Source organism: Strigops habroptila, chromosome 2 (assembly GCF_004027225.2).
Source record: "Strigops habroptila isolate Jane chromosome 2, bStrHab1.2.pri, whole genome shotgun sequence".
In the NCBI taxonomy this organism is placed as follows: domain Eukaryota; kingdom Metazoa; phylum Chordata; class Aves; order Psittaciformes; family Psittacidae; genus Strigops; species Strigops habroptila.
In genome coordinates this window covers 82853923-82874649 of record NC_044278.2, presented here as the reverse complement: position 1 = coordinate 82874649, position 20727 = coordinate 82853923, and the positions used below count along the sequence as shown (strand labels likewise).

Genomic DNA, 20727 nt, shown 5'->3' with positions numbered 1-20727 from the left:
TCTGTCCAACCTGGCCTTGAACACCGCCAGGGATGGAGCATCCACAACCTCCCTGGGCAACCCATTCCAGTGCTTCACCACCCTCACTGTAAAGAACTTCTTCCTTATATCTAATCTAAACTTCCTCTGTTTAAGTTTGAACCCATTACCCCTTGTCCTACCACTACAGTCCCTAAGGAAGAGTCCCTCCCCAGCATCCTTGTAGACCCCCTTCAGATACTGGAAGGCTGCTATGAGGTCACCACGCAGCCTTCTCTTCTCCAGGCTGAACAGCCCAACTCTCTCAGCCTGTCTTCATATGGGAGGTGCTCCAGCCCTCTTATCATCCTCGTGGCCCTCCTCTGGACTCGCTCCAACAGCTCCATGTCCTTTTTATGTTGAGGACACCAGAACTGTACGCAGTACTCCAAGTGGGGTCTCACAAGAGCAGAGTAGAGGGGCAGGATCACCTCCTTAATTTGAACATTACAATGACCAATATTATAATGATAACAGAAATAGTTAACTCTAACAAAACTGCTTACACAAAAGCAGTGGCAACTGAGATCATTGTACCTCATGATGATTTAACCTTAGATGTTAAGTCTTATGCTTCTTACCTCAGCATGACCTGCTATAATGTTCAAATTTCAATTTATCTCCTATCCTAGATGCTGGACATAACTGTTGGAGGGTTAAGCTTTCAAATTAAGAAAGTTTAATTAATTAGGAACAGGCAAAAAAAAAAAAAAAACAAACCAAGAAAAAAAAACCCAAGAACTCACAAATCCTTTATGTGTGTGTGTCTAAGCTATAAATAATCAACTAATTTTAAGATTATTTATTTTGTATACCAATGAGAGTTTAATGGTCTGTTTTTAAACACTGATTAAAAAGGCTAGGCTATCACTTCTTATAGAAGAAGTCTTACAAAAAGGCAAAGAAATTTCTATCAAGCAGCATACCTAAACCAAAATGTATACGATGCATATATAAATATACAGATATACACATGTGCACAACAGATAAAAAATGGGAAATTCACAATGCCTTTGTAGAAAATGAGACTAATTATAAGAGTGATGGTGCTGCGAGTGCAGGAAGTTGTTTATCTTCCAAACTTATGGCACCTTTGTAGCACCACAAACCCCTTCAACATGGAGTAAAAAACTACACACTTCCCTCCAGCAGTGAAGCTAGTACAATATGCTGAAAGCGAAAGCCAAGTACAGCTCTTTCCCTACATTCTTCAGCAATTTCAAGGAACCTTGATGAAAATCAGTATTAGCAGAACACAACTCCAACGCACCCATGAAGCTTTGAGCAACCTGGTCTAGTTGAAGGTGTCCCTGTACATGGCAGGGCGGTTGGAACTAGATGATCTTCAAGGTCCCTTCCAACCCAAACCAGCCTGTGATTCTATGATTCTATGAAGTTTCAGAAGAACATTTTTGTGAAGTTGATGGGGCTACCTCTTGTGGGGAACTATTTAACAACTAGGATTTCTTCTGATGTGGATGAAGTAATTGGAAGGCTTCTGATACTCCATTGTAAGAGGGACAAAAGGAAACATATCACATTGTTAACAGAGATGATGTTTGTTGGTACAAACTTGGGATGATCTGCATCATGGACAGAGTAAAATCAATCATGAGTATTGCTAGAAAAATCCTTTATGCCAAATCACAACCACCACGATTTATCTTCTTTCTCATTAAAAATTGGTTCTATTTAGACAAGGATGAGAACAATGACTAAAATAACTTTAAAACAGATGAGACATCACACAATCATATAATTATCTAAATATTGATTATTAGTGGCACCAATCACATTATTAATTCCAGACATTACAGAAAGGAACATCTTTTAAAGTAGCATTTATACATGTGTACATTAAGGTAAGCAAGAAATTCTTAAATATTAGCTCTGTTTTGGAAAACATTCATTTTTACTGCCTTCAGTGATACTCTTGTTCCCTGAGACAGGGAAACTGTGGCACAGGCAACCGCAAGCACAGGAGGTCTATTCAGTTGCCTGCATATAGGATACTGTCATTTCAGGTGCCCTGTGATATCTGATGTGTCCCCACAGGGCTTGCAAATATGACAGAGCACCAGCTGCATATGATCTCTGCCATTCAGGAGTGGAGGGTGGAAGCCAAGCAGGATGCCTGAGGGCATTCCAAATAGGACAAGGTACCTGTACTGAAACAGGTTGCTGATGTCTTTCTTGCTGGAAGCACACGCATAATGGTGAATCGTCAGATAGCAGAGATCTGCTTAAAAATCTGCATGATGCTCACCCAAAAAACCTGAGTGGAACACTTCTCTCTTGCAATCTATAGATGATCTTCATGGCATTGTCCAGAAAAGTGTGATTACACTGTGATATTAAACTAATTAAAAAAATCATACCTAAGTCTATGAGTGCATGCTCATTAAAGCTTACATATGATTTTGGATTTTAAAATGTGTATAACTTACAATAAAGTTTCTATTTTTAAAACACATTTGTAGAGTTAAACAAGAAAATTAAATACTTTGGATGTGAGAACTGTAGTATACTAAAGTATAAATTTAAGGTTATGTCATGTAAGGAGCTGACCTTCTATTCTCCTTAATCCTTTTTTTCATTAAAGCTACCACTTTGCCTTCTGTTTCTCTAATCTGCAATTATTTATGTTTTCTTCATGCTGCTCTATCCACCATGGGAGCAAAATTGTATTTGGTGAAATATAGAGCTAATTATACCATGAACCCAACAACAAAAAGACAGAGCAGATGTTACTTCAGACATGCTAACAGTTCCTGTGTTTAATGCACACATAGTAAAGGACTGAATGCAGTATTTGAAAAAAAAAAAAAAAGTGATGGGCTTAAACATGTGGAAAGAAATTAGCACAAAACTCAAACAGAATGACATACCTAATAGTCTCTAAAACATTTATTCAGTGGTTGTATTCAGCATCAATTTTTCTTTAATTCAATACACATGTGAGGCTATATGTGGGGTCAAATATAGCATATTAGGTAATTATGATCAATTTCTTCTGATCTCAGTACCCAGTTTCTTCTGTGTCCCTTCCACCTCTCCATCAGCACTTCCGGTTCTAGGATAAAATTTGTCCATCTCTACTTACCTTAACATTTCCTAAAACACAGAAACTAGATCTAAGAATAACTGTAGAGGCAAACAAACAAATAAACAAGACAAAACCCCAAAACAAGAAACAAGAAAACAACAAAAATAAATCCCACCCTTTTTAGTGTTTTCTACTTTTTTCCTCAATGTGAGTAAGCTAGAGCTAGAAAACAGACCTTAGCAATGAAGAAATACCTGACACTACTTAAAAACACAGGTTGCAGCACTTTGTTTTAAATTAGTCTGTGATTATTTGAAATGGAGAAACAGTGTGGGTGACCCTACACCAGCTCTCAAGCCCACATACAGGTCCTGCTGTATTTAATAGCACAGGTGTAGCTTAAAAATGTGACTGTATGAAGAAATGACACAAAACCAGCCTTCTAATACTTGTAAGTGCAAATCAACATACCAGATTCCTATTTAGAATAACTGGGAGACAGTCTGGTGTTTATTATGAAGAATTCATCATGGTAACAGTGGGATCTCTCAGTAGCCTCTGCAAGTAGGACACCACCAAGAGCACGCTTTCCCCCTTTCCTCAGTACCAAACTTCCACAAGACTATTAGTTCTCTTTCTCTACCACAAACAAACAAATTCAAAACTAAGAATAAGTCCACAGATCCTGGAACTGAATAGAAAACTGTGCTACTTCCCTTTCCTTTATTGCCTAGCTTTACCACTTCCCTGACTAGAATATCCACAGAAGTTGGAAGTGATTTAAGATAACTTGCAAACCTTCACGTCACGCTTAACTCTGGTAATTCCAATTATCTTGTATACACTAATGCAATACAAATTTGCCATGTACCCTCTCACCTCACTAAAGAGGAGTCTAGTGACACCTGTGAGTAGCTAAACTGTTCTATAATAAAAGTAAAGAAAACCTTCATTCAATAAATATAACATATTTTATAGTAAGATATAAAGATAGCCCATCATCAGTCGAGCTTCAATTGAAAAATTGAGACCACTAAAACAGAATTCAGTAAACATGAATTTGAATCATTAGCTCAGGAGCACTAATTACATTATCATGATAAATCACTTCTCACAGATGTGCAGTAGCAAATCTAAAAAGGACACTTTCTACTTCATTAAAATACACATTATTACCACACAACTAGTTCAAAACCACTAGAAATGGAAAAAAAAAGATTAAAAGGGTGTGATCTTATATTTGGCTTTGAAGAGATAGACGCCTGAATAAAATATATCTGTCCGATTATAAAACTTGAGAAAAATAACTCTAGTAAGAGATATCTACGATAATACAGAATTTCAAATAACTGTTTAAAAACTTGCATAACCAGACTAATCACAGTACTCTAAAAAGCAACATGTCTTTAATAGCAATCATCACAGTATGAAATCAACTCTGAGCTTATTACATTTGGCTGAATAATCTAAAATTGTAGAATTAAAAATAATTATTGATAAAAGATAAGACATAAAACCTCCCTAGCTGTTTGAATCTAAGAATATCAGGGGATGGAATGAATGTTGAATTTATGTTGTGGAAAATTGGTCCCAAGTTGGTTTTACACTTCATCAGAAAGCACTTTTGTCTTGTATGCAAACAGTTAATGAAGCATACCAAAACTGCAACTTTTTTGCTAGCAGTGGTGTGGTAACACACACAGCATATTCCCTAGCTTGAAGAATATTCAAGAAACATTAGAGATTTTTCATTTCTTCTCCTCTGGTTTTAATGCAGAATCCTATAACGTTAGGATTCTTTCTTGCATTTTCAAGTATTGTTCTACGTAGCTTGTAGTTGCAGATATCCTACAGGCTTTCATATTTAAAGTATTAATTTTTATTCCTTTACAGAGTATTTTCAGGAAAAGATTACACCACATAAATAACTGGTGCCCTAATAAATTCTAACGATGTTGATTCTTAACTACCTCTTATGCTGGATGCATGACTGGTTTTAAAATTTTATAGTTAAACCATTCTCTTTTTTTTTCTTTTCCTTTTTTTTCTTTTTTTTTTTTTTAATTTTGTTTCAGTTATATTCATAGTTGAAAACAAGAAACAAATTATTCCGAGTGGATAACAGTTATACTATCATGTCTTTTCCAGAGAAAATGGGTAGGACAACCTCTTTGATATCAAACCTGAAATAAACATATAGGACAAGAAAGAATTCACAATATGCTGAACACTTGCCTTTAAAAGGACTTCCTTTCACATTGCAGTTTTATGACTTCTGCTTCAAGATTTGTCCGCAGAATTATATCTGAGTATGGCAACCAGCTCCATTATCTCAACCATACACACTGTTACAATTAACTTTGGGAAATTAGTGGGGCTTACACAGCTGAACAAATGATTGGCAAACTCCAGTCAATCACCACATCAAAAAGAAAGTCCCAACTGCAAAGACAAACTGCATTAATGCTCTGCAGGAGAGGACCAAGCTGCCTAAAAATGGTGTAATGCAGGAACTGAATGTATTTATTTACTCAAGAATCACAAAAGCTGTTTAATCTGTGGAATACAGACTTTTACCACTCGTCCTGTAAAGAAACTCCTACTGATAGTCCTAAGCAGTAGAAGCTACTAATATACTGTTGAATGATCAAACTTCAGAAAATGGGTGTAAACTGTCTTCTGCCATACATTCTCATTAATTAAACCCATCAGTTAAGGGCAAAAAAGTAAAAATTTCAGTGGCCTTTACTAGAAAGAAAAAGTACCTGCCATTAAAATCCTACAGGAAAATGAGCACACCAAGTTCCAGATCGATGGGATAGGCTGGGGTACATTTCAGCAATTACTGCCATCAAAACCATTCAAATTATAATATAAGTTTTTGGCACTCCACTTACAGTTAGGATTGCAAGAATTCACAACATTTCCATTAAAAACAGTCATATGAGGTTGTAATGCCTGTTCTTAGGCTTGGGTGCCACTGAAGTAGATTTGACACAAATAGATTAAATACATAATATATCTAAACCATCTCTCATAACAGTTTTGTAACAGATTCCTCATGTTTCTAGAGTATACAACAGCTGACATATAGTGTCTCAATTTTTTTTTTTTTTTTTGTTATTGTTATTTATAATCCCGTAAAGTCCTCTCAAACTTTTGTTAAATGTGCTTATCCTTTTACTACATGCTCACATGATTTCACGTTGGGCAAGACCTTTACACTCACCACAGATTCTCCAAAGGCGGCCAGCCTAGAAAGGGTAACACCATCCACTTCAAAGCAATGTTTGCTAAAGTGTCTTTTTACAGCGAGCCACTTCTGACAGAGGCAATCGTACTCATATTCGAATTTGGAGAGCAAACTTGTTGGGCTTCATTAGCTGCAAAAGCTGGGCTTGATTAATGTTTTAACACAAATCTTTGAAGAAAGCTCAGCTGCAGCAAGAAATGGAAGTGGTGATTCAGGAGACACTACTCACTCCCTTTGAGTCCATACTGAAGAACTGCTCTAGCATGGTGTGAAGGGACATCATACTGCTGGCAGTGCTGTCTTTCAGATGAGATGTAAAACTGAGTTCTGACAACTTACAGTCATTAAATATCCCATGGCACTTTTCACAGGAGTACATGTGTTAACCCATATGTCCTGGCTACATTCCAAATGCATAATTGCATTCTGCTTACCTAAATTCCCTACACAGTTTCAGTAGCATGCAGTACTATTTATTCTCTTTCTCTCTTTTCTCCAACATTGCTCTTTAGCATTTATGCTCAGGTGCAAGAAAAGGCACAGATATACCACAACCTCTTAAATTTTAGCTGACATGAAAGAACTGAAGGCAACTGAGATCTACATGATGCACAGGGGAAAAAAAGGGTGCCCAGAATTCAAGCAAGCATGGAGCTGCCTAAGCTTGGCAGTACAGAAATATCAAGGTCAAGAAAATCTCACAACTGTTATCTTTGTCAGCCTGGGTCTTCAGCACCCAGCAGTTTCGAAAAGTATCACCAGCCCTTTGCAGACTTGTAAAGTGATTGGCAGGACTTAAAGATCATACTCTGGCACTTAGATACTTAAATTACCCTGAAACTCCCCATAAATTCCACTCCTGAAGTCAGGCATCTACTCTGTTAAGTTAAAAAAAAAAAAAAAAGGCATTTCAAGGTCTATTTCTACATTTTACATTTTGAATAGACATATGAAAACATTGATAAAACACAGGAAGAGGACTTAGATGAGAACCCTGGAGTATTCCCAGAGCATCCTAATTATCGAACCACCCAATCATTCCCTCTTTCTTTTCAAAAATGTTGCACTCACTTCATCATAGCGGTCCCAAAGCATAAAGAGCAAAATATACTTAGAGATAACTCAGACTAGTTTCCACACTGTCGATTAATATGTTTTCACAGGAGACAGGCAAAACAGATTTGAGTTACTCATACTCTCCATATTCCCTTAGTGATTCTCTTTTTGACTAGATCACTACTTCTGAGCTCACACCACCCTATTTGGTGACACAGTGGGTCCTTGCTTTGTGCCCAGTACCATATATCAGCAAGAGTATATGCTGAATTTGGTCTTACAGATCACCAAAGAGCAGATTCCACCCCAAATTTTGGCATAAAACAGGTATTGCTTTACTTAGTGCAAAGTGTGGGAGATCTAGGGAAGATACGGTAATAAAATTCTTAATGTCAAGCAGACTTTGCCAATGAAATGGAATTACTCAGGGCCTTTCAGGTTAAAAAAAATAAAAAAAATCTGAGCTTTCCCTCCATGTTTTCTGTGCTTAACTTTTTACTAGAACTTACACTTAAAACCTTTTCAGATCCAGGTCTGAAACTGGTCTCTCCAGATATATTTGTTCTTCTAAAATACATTTATTGACCATTTCTCTTTTATATTTCTTTTTCTGCCAGTTACAGAATAAATAATACAGATAACAACTAAATCAGTCCTGCCAATCCTTTTCCTGGGAGAGGACACACAGCTCAGCTATAAGGTGTGTAAACCTAGATTCATGTCACTGAAATTTCAGTTTAAGTGACCAGCTGCCCGATTCCCTGTATAGTCAAACAATGGGCAGTCAGCTGTTCACAGTAATTCGCATTTTCATTGGTACTAATTGTCCATTGGGTATATCTATCTCTTTTTGAGCCTCATGAAGTTAGACGAGTTAAACATGACTAATCCCAAACACTTCCCCCCCTTTTTGTGATAATTACCATTACATTCTTACCAAAAGCAGTGCAGTCAATTATGCAGAAGGACAATTGAAGAGAGGTACTGGGTTTTGGTGAAATTATCTGTACTCTCATCCACAGTCTTATTCCGACCATTATCTCTAAATGGTTTTCAGTTGCATACATGGTGAATTAAATGTATTTTCTTGCAGCCAAAATTACTGATTATAATCATATCAGGTGGCAGAGTCAACTGAGAAATGAGGATCAATTTTACTCACATCTTTCCTCTTCTGAATCAACCTGTTGCCAGCTTTCTTCACTATTAAATTCACTGTATCTTGAGGTTTGGTTTTGGTTTTGGTTTTTTTTTTTTTTGAGGACATACATTCAGGTCTTAGATTACATTGATAAGCACTCAAAAAAAAAAGAAGCCAAAACAACCTCGACATACTTTGTGAGCATGACTGCATGAAATAAAGGCAGGTCTGACGGATTCTGAATTAATGTAAATGACATTTTGTAATATACGGCCCTGATTCTCCTTTCACTTATGCTGCTGTAAATCTGGTGGGAAAAAAAATAAAAACCCAAACTCCACAGATTTCCATAAACTTATTCTGCTCAAAAACTGATACAGCTGAGAAAGAATCAAATGCTCTTTATTTAAATATTGATTGTGCACTTAGGAAATTAAATAGTTGTGATGCATAGACTGAAAATAAATATACTTTTTGATTTATATTTACTTCTGCAAGCTTACAGGCTTAGAGAGAATTCCAAGTAACTAGCTTGTCTGAAATGAAAACATGAATATTCCTAACAAAAGGGGTTTATACTTGAGGGGATTAGAGGGCAGCAGGTAGCTCAGAAGCCTTTGGTATACCCTGTACAAAAGCAGGTCATTTTTAATATTTAAAAAAAAAAAAGAAAACCAACCACCTTTAATATGGAACAATAGATTGTGCTAAACTTGCAATCCCCTTTCTTCTTCGCCCTCTGACATGCAAACATCTACACACAAAGGGAGTCACATTCAGAAGGAGATTATGATGCAATGATCTCGTTGTGAATGCTGCATTATGGTTTCAGCATCGCTGTAAGAGCTCCCCTGGCACTTGTGCTTACAGCAATTTGAATTTCTCTGGCAGCTAGGTATGATTTGTGACAGATTTCAGCCTTGCTCTTCATTGAAGGAGTACACAGGCAAGTGCTTGAGGTATTTACCATAGAGATTGGAAATAAGAAAATGTAAAGAAGAGGAACATTTGAGGTAGCCTTTTTTTTAAATAAACAAACCAAAACAAAACAAAACATGGATTTGTTAGGTAATCCAACCCAATTCTTTTCAATGGCATCATTTTGTGCTTTTTAGGAAAAGTTGTCTCGCTACACTGTTCTATTTGAAGCATTATTCCATTCACCATGGTAGTGAAACCCTTTTAATTTTAATGACTATTCCAACTGGACGTATCACTAGCCAAATGCTCCATGTAGAGTGCAAAGAATCTTTCAATTGATTGTACTGTGTGTCAGAGTGGAAAGAAGTTTGCCTATACATTTTTTACACTTGAATTACACATGTAAACTTGTTTACATGGTTTGGAAAATCTTACGCTGACAACACACAATTATCTTGTTACCCTGGAAAACACCTTTAATGCCTCTGAAAAAGTAAGGTCAGTTGGTAGTTTACATGTTTGGCATTGGATCCCCCAAGAGTTTGCTAAGGCAAAGCATCTAAATTTAGGGATCTGCTAAAGTCCCAAAGATTTTGTTGAAGCTTGTGCTCAATGTCTCTTCTGCCATAAAAGCAGTAATAAGCATCTGTATACAAAGTTTTTCTAAACATTTCTTGGTCTGCAGGCTAAATCTTATCTTTATTCCTTCCTCATTCCTATATGTAAGTACTGGAGGTAGTCCTCAGGGAATACAGGCAGCTCCATAGCAAAGGCTGCACTCTTGAGCACAAGCATTCAGGGAACAATTACAACATGCTGGCTGGCTTTGGCATGATCTGATGAATGAGATATTTAATAGAGAGATATTGCACAGTCTACAACGAGAAATCCTGCATTTAACAAAGGATTGAGGTTGACTGGGTTTAGGCTAATAAAGTTTGTACCTCATCCAGTACAATGGATCCAAACTTCCATTCACATGTAAAAATAGCCTATATCGATCGAAGCATATTTCTTCCTCTTTGGCCCTGTTTTTCAATTATTTTATTTGAGACAATAAGTTTGGCAAGTTCTTTTGTTAACACAGTTCCTGTTATTTTAAAAGCAACAGATTTTATAGCCCATGGTTATCATCTGATACTTAAAATATGTCCATGAGAGAATGCATCGGAGGTGTCAGGTGCACCCTTGGGAGGATAAGAATGTCCACATGGTCCCAGGTCTTCTGCAAGTAGCAGTTTCTGTATGAATGGGTGAGAAATGTTCTTTCTCATTTGCAGATGTTCTGAATTCAAAAGGTACAGCATAAAATATGAATTAAGGAGTAACCCTCTGACCTGCCAAGCATCCTCAACTCATGGTTCCAAATACAAGAACCAGATCTTCAAAATAATTTAAATTTATTTAATTTAGTATTTTATTTTATTTTAAATAATATATAGATGTTATTCAACTATAGGATTTATATACAAAGGCAGGATTTTAAGTATGCTTTTGTAACTATGCGAGATTTTTTAAACTTATTTACTTGATTTTCACATATCATAAGCATACATTCTTTAGAAAATTGTGAAAGACAGCAGATTTGATTGATTTATAAATACTACAGTACATTGGGCATATCATGGGTTTGTTATTGGTCGATAACTGAAAAAGTGGAGCTATAATACAAAGTACATACAATTTCAAATAGAAAACCATGCTATGTTGTAGTGATTTATCAGTATCTATCCTTAAAAATTGCTTCAACTATGTTGTAATAAACAATTAAAAAAACCCCCTTTGAATACTAAAACCTTTTTAACAACTAAATGGAATTAAACAGAATATGGGGGTTTATTTGACCTACCAAGTGATCACTGTTTCATTCTTTAATATGACTATCTCTTAAGAAACTACACGTCACAGACACATTCTGTTGAAGAACTGTTCAGTGTGAAGGGAGTTTAAAGAAAATTAAAGATTATATGAAGAAGTAGAAATAAAATGCAGAAAATATATAACTAGTGCCTTTTCTAAGTTTAGGTCACCAGTCTATTCAGAGAGACGAAAGTGAAAAAGATCATTAATATATGAGAATACGTAACAGTAGATTTGGCACAACTGTTAGTCCTTCTCACTATACAGAATGTGAAAATATTCCATGAAAATGAGATACAACATATCAGCACATATCGCTTTCTGGAAGAAACAGAATTACTTGTTTTAAAAATATTTATAAGAATACAGATGGAATTAATTGAGGACAACAGTTTGTTTAAATGGGAATTTATCACTTAGCGTAGCAGTGGGGAAAGTCCTCATTACGTTAAACATAAGAAACAGTTTGAGATTAAAAACTTCTCGTTTCACATGATAAATCCTTGCTGACTGATTCAGACTAGTCAGGAACTATTCATGCACAGAAGATGATTCTTTATCTGCCTGCTCTCAGTTTCTTGAACAGAGAACTGGGTGCTGTGATTGATAGGATACCATGACAAATTCACCGCAAGTCCACTCCAAAGTGGAAATACTATGTTGTGCTTGTACTTGAGCGACTGTCATAATTCAGGAATGCTTTAAAGTACTTCCTTATACTGACATCACAAAAATGCCTGTAAGGATGCATCTTCTTAACATTTTGATTACAACACTTGAAATATTTTGATTCTATTGTTACTTTGCATTGAGAAAAATATACTTTACTCAAAACTGGTACATAAAAATGTGACATATAACATCTATTTTTATATTTTTATATATAAATAGCCATTAATATTCACATTAATGTATATTTGTATATCGGTATTCATATATAAAGCCTAGACTATGTCTATATAAAAATTATACATTCTGGATGAATGTATGGAATACGTGAAACAAATCATAAGTTACATTTGAAGGGCATAAAAAAATATTAAAAAAATAGAAACTATTTCTGTATGCAGGATACTAATTAAGGCAGAGTATTTAAATGTAATAATTGTACTCTCTTCTGTCTTTTTTAAAAAAGCTTTGCAGAGAAAGAGCTACTCACTTATTCATTTCAGTTAGCAAGAAATTTCTCAACTTCCTTGGGTGCTTAAGTGCAAGAATATTTTAGACCCCATCTTTGCATATTACTTTATCTTTCAGTGGTAATTAACAGAGTCTTAATCTGGCTAATGTTAATGACCACTGTTCTTTCTTTAAATCCCAGTTAAACCAAGCTTATTAAGGGCCAATTAAAGGAAGTCTTATGTGATCTGAATAACATTAAGACCAATTTTTAACAGCTATGACTCTTTATTTTGGATGATGATTGTGGAGAAAAAGAAAAACCCTTCTCATTATGCCATTTGCCTGTTTTAAAATAAACTGTCAAAAACTATTGGGAAGAATGAGGAAACTTGGACAAAGTTGGAGATATAGCTGACAAAATGAAGACTTTCTAGAAAAAAGAAAAAAAAAAAGAAGAAAAGATATGTACTACTATTTTCACTCCTTCCCATAAAAAAAGGTAATATATTCCTAATTTCCACTTCATTTTTCATACTGTTACAGCACAAAAATGGAATGACACTTTGCAATAACTTTCCAAGTGGTAACAACACAACCTAAAACTATTAACTAAGTACCACTGACAAAATAAAGAAAAACTTGCTCAATATTTGAATAGGAAATGGAACCTTTCTACCTAAAGATGAAAGCAATAATAGGGCTTTTTCGTTTGGCAATAGTCAGGTAGTTTTCTCACTGCTTAACTGAAAACAATTTTTGACTCTGGACTTCTGAAAAGCTTGTTGGTTCCACTTATGCCTAAGGTGACTCTTCTGCAGACTCGTTATAAGTTACATCCTACTATTTCTTATGTATCTAAGATTTCACTCATTGCTTAACTTCACCATTACTTCCCTTTCATCTGGACGGAAGCAGTAATGCAATCTGACTATTGCCTCTAGCTATTTAACAAAATATTACACTTACCACTACTATCTAAAGTCCAAACATCTAGATAGGCTAACCTCTGCTGCAGCAAGTCACTGCAAGACAGGCCCTTTGCATACTCTGCAGCACACGACAGACCTAACTCCATGGTGACAACTCTTAAATTCTGCAGCAGCAGCCACAAAATCCATGGCAACATTAATTCATTATTGTCTCTAAAATACTCTTCATCCCTACTTTCCCATTCCCGCGCAAACATATTCAGCCATGACTCATAGCAGAGGATATCACTGATGAAAAATTGATGGTTATTTTTAACAATAAATCCTGAATTATTTTTCTCTGTGCTCCCTAGATAATTTGGCTATAACAGCCCTTGGCCTCTGAAAGAGCTCTGCACAAATCATCTTTGTATATTGATAGCCACACAGAAGAAAACTTGCATCTGGACTCTCCAGCTTTTGGTGTCCCACTTGCTCCACTCTTTGTCAAGCTATCATCAACCTCGCTTGTGTGCATTCAGTTTTCCATCTAGTTATAAACTGGACCTCAGCTTTAACTTTCTGTGTCCTTGTTTCTGGCTCTATGAGACAATATAGCTGTATTGCAGCTGTGAACATAATTATAAAAACAAAACAAAATCCCTTTCAAAATCAAAAGCAGAATTTTTCAGAAAATGATGTGGCTACAAGAGTACCAGGCTTTGCCCTGCACAACTCATCTGATAAACCAACACCTGTCAGCACTGCTACGGCAAGAGGAAAGTATACTATTTTTCCAAAATAATTATCAAGACATAATGAGGGGAGACAGAAGGGAAACAGAACACTGCAAAAATTGTATCATGTCACAACTAAACAGGAAGAGGGCAGTGACATTGTAAAGGAGTATTACAATACTGAAACAGGGTTTGACATTTCATAGCCAAAAATTCAACTCTAGGTGAGGTCACACCTATAGTACTGGCTACAAAAAAAATTTGGAAAATTCAAATAAAGTAAGTTTAATGTCACTCGCAGTTGTTCCTATCTGTTAATTTGGCAAATCAGCTTTTCCATGCAAAGATAAACAAAAGACAAATGACCTAGAGTCTTAGCATGTCCTATGTACATTTCTGTGCAAAGCAACAGCAGTAAGACAGGAGAGCTTGCCAGTCACAAAACAAACAGGGAAGCATATTCAGCAGTACCCTTAACTAACCAGCACTTTCCCATCTCCACCTTTCTTTCCGTCTTACTCTCTTTTCCCCTTCATTCTCCTCCCCCACCATTTCCCATCACTGCCACGGCCACTGATCGTTAGACAGCACTTTCAGATTTCAAGAAAAAACCCTCCTTATTCCGCTTCCTCCAGTTAAGGTTTCAGCTGTGCACTAGGGAGTTCAACCCTGCATCAGAGAGGGTGAGACTCCCGTGCAAGCCTGACTGCTGTACTGGTACAGCAGCAGTTCCGTGTGTGCCCTGTGACATCTATGGTATGTCTGAGGATTAAGGGTGAGGTCTGCAAATAACTTCAGCTTTACTGGCCCCGAGATACTATATATGTATAAAAAATCATAATCACACATGGAACATCTAATCTGCTTTGACAGAAGTAACTTAGTTGTGATTATGGAGTGTAGAAAGTTATACAGGCAGGCTCCCTTGCAAACTCAGACCTGATGTGTAAGTAAGTATCTCTCCTGCCCCTCCAATTATTTTTATTTTATGAAAAATCTGTTTAAAAACACATTTTCAAACCTAAATTGTTCAAAGGGCTACTGGGGGGAGAGGGGGAAAGACACCTAGCACTCTTCTACCATGACCACGGGCGCAGCTTGCAGGACTTCCAGCATGTTCAAGGTATCAACTGTTTGCATGTCACTGCACGTGAGGACCTGGGCGAGTGAGACCTGGGCAAATGCCTGAACTTCCCTCCACACATCTCTCATTTTGTTAAAGTCTTTCCAATGTGTTGTCCTGGAGGTAAGTGGCAGTGGGGGATAACAGAAAGTGAAGGCTACGGTTTCTTTAAGAGGCCAGGACCAAGAGCCTGTGATATTGAAAGGAACAAGGATCTCCTGCCTTCCAGAAAACAAAGCATGCTACAGAACTGTACCAAACTGTGTATAAACAGCCAATTCTCCATTTTCCAAGGTATTTAAATACTATCTCAGAAAATGCATGGACTGTAAAACATTACTCTTTGCCATGTTTGTCACATCTGGCTAGCACTGCTGTACCACCAATTACCAAGTCCAGCCACACAAGCCAATTCCTTCAGGGCCACTTACCTGTATTCTGTAGGATGATCCTCAGCACCTACTCAGAATTAAGGTTGGTGCTTACCCAGTCCTAGCTCTCTGCTTTGACCATGCAGGCTGGCTTTGTACAGAACCAGAAATTAGAAGTTGTCAGTAATAGGGACCTTGGTTCACAGGCTGGTGTCTGAATGCAGACAGGGTGTTCTCATGAGTATTGACTGGTTAAACTCCATGCCACCATAAACTGCCTGTTTTCCAGACCTTGCAATAACACAGTATCCATACGGCATAATAGTTAACCCAGAACTGACTGAGCATGTTTGGGAGAGCATTACACAAAAAGATGAATTCCACTGTTGGCATCCTTGGCATCATTACTCCATAAACCAAGTTCACGGATAAATAAAAAATTGCCTGCCTCCTCTTTCATATAAAGGAATTACTGCTAAATCTGATCTGCATACAAAACCATCTGAAAAATCATGTATAGTTGCAACACAATGTGGTACATCTCTGTTTGGACTCCTAAGCCAGAATAAACCATGTAAATACTACATGGATTCCAAAAGGACAGATACTGGTTTCTCAGAAAAATGTTGGCTATAATGTAATAAAAGTGTCTGCATAGGATAAAAGAACCCAGCAATTCAAGGCAGAAGAGAGATTTAATATACCTATCTTGGACGTAAGGCTTGTGAAATTGCCTTGAAGAAATGTCTAAAGAAGGTTTTTGGTGAGTTCTGCAGAGTAGATAGAAGATACGTTGTCCACAGTCATCTACTTTCACCTCATAGGGTGAAAAACTAGAATAAGACCTTCAATCTATAGGTGGAAAAGACATGGGTTTTTCTTTCAGAAACTCTTCATCTCTTATTGTTCCCGACTTTCCACGTGCTAACCTTTTTCTGTCCACATCTTTATCTGTCTGCTTCGTCACCCTCCCTCCATGTAACCGGAGCATGGGAACTAGCAATATCAATTGTTCTCTTTTTCCTAAGGATGCCTCAGGACTGACTGAACAATTACTATTGGAGTCATGAAGGATTTTTTTTCCCTTTGGATCCTAATGGATTTTAAAGTATCTTAGAGTTTTAGTTCAACTGACAGGAAAATTTGGAAGTAATGTAAAGCCCTAGCTATTCCTTCTTAACTTGGGAGGGCTGCTAGTAAGCATACTGCAACAACAAATGAAACACAGAATTTTGCTGGCAAACTTTTATATCTGAAAAAGGCACACAGGTGTCCCTTTGGCAAGTTTTGCCTTGCTGTGGGAAAAAGGAAGGAGAGATGCATACTCAAAAGACCTCGAAAAGAAGAACTGAATCCTAGAACAAACTGAATCCTACAAACTTTATTCCATCCTCTGACAGGCCTGTGTAGCTGGGGAGTCTGGAAGATTTTCATTTTTTCAGAAGCTTTCCAGCTTTTGCTTCCAGCTTTCCAGAAGTTACTAAAACTGCAGCCTCCTGCTTAAATCCATTCCTGTGCCTGTCTTCATTCACTCGAGCACCTTAATCAAGCGTCCACTGAAATAGACTGGTGGCATTCTGAGATGCCAGCCACTCACACTAAGATGAAATCTTCCATTGTGGAGTAAAAACAGTTGCTTAGATATAATACTCATATATAAGTAATAGTACTGGCTATACTCCTATCTATAACTAATTTCAAACTTTGTATACTTCATATCAGAAGATAAATTATAGTGCTCCACAGTGGTAATCAGATACAGAGGGAGGGAAACAGACCACATAATAAACAAATACTTAATATTTAACTTTTAAGGCCTGATTTTTTGTCATCTAATTCTAAATACTACCTTTAGAGAAGGAGACATGCTAGAAAATTAATATCATACGTAATCTATAGACCACTTTTGACTTATTTAAAGCTCCAATATGTATTTGTTTTCTGTATAAATTTCTTTCTTATTATTCTCCATAAGATACTCTCAGCATGATAAAAAGAAGGATATTACCAGCAGCGCTTTCAATCATGGGGGCTATATATTCAAGAGCAATCAATAAAAACCACACAGGGCCTGAAAAACAACTAGTCAAAGGAATCATTTTTCTCAGATACTTAGCAGTATCCTTTTAAAGTAATTGCTTTTGGTCAATGTTACCCGTTATCATTTGGTCTGCTCTTTTTCCAAAATAGAATGGATGTCATTTCCATTAATATTTCAGCTGCCTATGTAGGTTTTCAAAGTGCACACTCCAGAAAAAAGGGAGGATTTTCGTTTCAACTTCAGACAACTAAGAAAGAACTCTAAAATGTTATAGAATAAGCATTGTCATATTGTCCAGGCTAAAACGTAATTGTAAAGAAATTATTACAGAATATAAGATATTGTCTGCCCTCCTTTTCACTCCACACAAAACTGTTAACTCTAATAAAGACAAATAGAAATGACAGACTTTAGCCCGTTCAATCCAGGCCAGAAAACAGCATTACCAGACAAATATGCCTGAAATGCCACCTAAAATAATGAAATGAACATTGATTCAGTATAGCTTGTTTTAGGAAATTTAATGAAAATCTCACCACTGAAACCCTTGTGTTGCCTAACCCTGCCTGTGACAGCAGGGAAGCTGCTGCCTTGTGCCAACTGATCATTTAAAGATGTCCATAAGACACTGAAAATACCCAGCATAATCTGTAAGTGTACAGCTGGGATACCAAATTAGATTAAGAAAAGCAAAGAACATCTCTCTTCGGTTGTAGTAAGGCCTCAGAAACTGTCTAGTTATGCTTTGTAGTGAATGTTCTGGCATGCCGCCAAGGCACTTCCAAACATTTCTGAGTTCACTTTTCCACAGAACTCTTTTAAAAATCAATTAGTAGTGAAAGTCTTTTAAATGCAAGTGTTTTAAAATGTCAAGCTTGAATTTTCTTTCCCCCCCCCCGTTGTGCATCAATGGCAGTATTTTGAAACCTTTATATTAAATTGATCATATTCTCTAATTAGGCATGTAAAGAGAACAACATGAGCAGGCAGTTTAAAATGTATATAACAAAAGGCTCATTTTTCAGGAAAAAAAAGAAATAAATAAGGTTGAGAGAGATGCTATAATTTTCTTAAACAAGGATGCCCAAGACTTTTGTATTGATTTCAAGGTGATAAATGTTTTTATCACTACAAGGCAACTGTAGAAGAAATGAATACTCTACCTAGCAATTCCTGGATTGGGATATTTTAAAAGTATGCAGCATAAGTGTTTTAAGAATTCTATTATAAATGCTGGAAAGAGCAAACAAATTAAATAGAGGCTATTTTAAGTACTCAACAAAATACAGAAGATAAAAAATAAAATTTAGAGCTCCATCAGCAGGGTTTTCTGGTTATCAAAAAAAGGACAGTACCTTCTCAGTGGACCTTGTAGCATAATGAAGCATACACCTTGGTCTTCCTATAGTGTTATGTATGTTTTGGATAATACCCCTACTACATAACAAAAGAGTTAAATGCATATTTTGTCCCTATGTCACATAATCTGTTTGCTCTCTTTCATTCAGCTAAGTGCCCAAAGGTTTACATAGATAGCAATTGATTGAAATCAGTTCTTTATGTGTAACACATTTATATTAATTGGTTTGTCCTTTCAAGTTGTGTTTATCTCTTCATTTCCATCACAGTTTCAAAGGTCACCCAGTTCCATTTATAAATCCAACATGACAGAGATTAGTAAAAGAAAAAAAGGAACAACTAAATGAATGCATCATCACACAATCACACATCTCACAATTCATTTATCATATTAATAAATAATGTGGTCAAATGCTTACTGCTAAGTTTGTTTGCTATCATCAAAATATTTCTGTCAGGATAACTTAATCAGCCCTCTTTATGCATTGAGCTAAAAATGAGCTACAAAATATTGAGTCTATTACGCAGATTAAATATTTGTCCCCTTGATCAAAGACTGCAACCCAAAAGTTTTGTGCTTGTGGGGCTTTTTTAAATCCCTCCATAGTTGTATAACAACAAAGTTCACTCATTTATATCTCCACCTAGGCATTGCACTCTCTCATGATTGCTGAGATGAGGCAGTTTTATGAAGTCTGAGAAGATGAGAAGATGTGAGGCTGAAGTTTCTGACAAACAAGGGTGCTCTAGCTATTAGGAAGGCCTTGGAGGTGGCGGGAAATGTAGTGATAGAAAAAACTCCTTTTTGTTTAAAAATACATATGACACCACAAAACTCAGATTGCTTGAGGTAGGCTTTTCTTGTCTTGTAAAAGGCAAGCTTGACTGTGAAGCAAAGCAAAGCAGAATGAATTTAATACCATAGCTTTTCTTTCCTCGAATAGGAATTGCTGTCCTACTGTAGTGTAGGTAAAGAAATAAACGAGAAAACATGCAAATGTAATCTAAACCTAAATGATTACAAGTTGTGTGGAAAGTGCTGTTACCTGTGTACTAAAGTGTACTTTTTAAAGCAAGGCTTCTCTAAAACCTCCCTAGATAAATATTTTCACAAAGATCTCAACAGCCAAAGCGCCTATGCCCCATTCTGGTATGCAGTGTCTGCAGTTTGGATCTTCAGTTTCAATGAATCTCAATGGCAGCGGCAGCATCAAGGTCTGCAGCACTCCATATTCATATGACAGTTCTTAAGGGAAAAAAAAAAAATACAGAGGGGAAAAAAAAAAATCCCCAAACATTATAGGGCTCTTCTAAAGAGACAGTTGTATACAGATTCTATCACTGACAGGCACATCAGAGAGCATGGAAGAGTCAAAAGGAACAGGAAAAAACTCACATTTTGCAGCAGTGAAGAGATCAAAAGAGGTTATTTCTCCCTGCTGCCGTCCCAGGCATCTCCCTGGACAGCTGGTCCCCCCAACTTGAGATACCTGCCTCCTTCGTAACAGCCTACAAAATCTCATGCTGAGAAATGCCAAAGCATTCCTCCTTATTGCAAATATTGCCTCCTCTCTTTGATCAGCCAGAAAGGTATAGAAGATGATCACCTGCATTGCTAGCAACAGTCACAAAAGCACCAAATACCGACATTTTTTAGGATTTTTTTCAGAGTGATGGGGAAGGAAAGACCAGAAAGAACGTAAATTTGAACACCCAGGGGCCTGAAGCAAAGACAACAGCCTGACCAGGTTTTCTTTATATAAATATTTCT

At 36.7% G+C, this 20727-nt stretch overlaps 1 protein-coding gene across 1 annotated transcript in view; it reads right to left on the bottom strand.

Moving 5' to 3' along the window:
• Positions 1-20727, bottom strand: part of DACH1 (dachshund family transcription factor 1) — a 377909-nt gene that overhangs the window by 155263 nt on the left and 201919 nt on the right.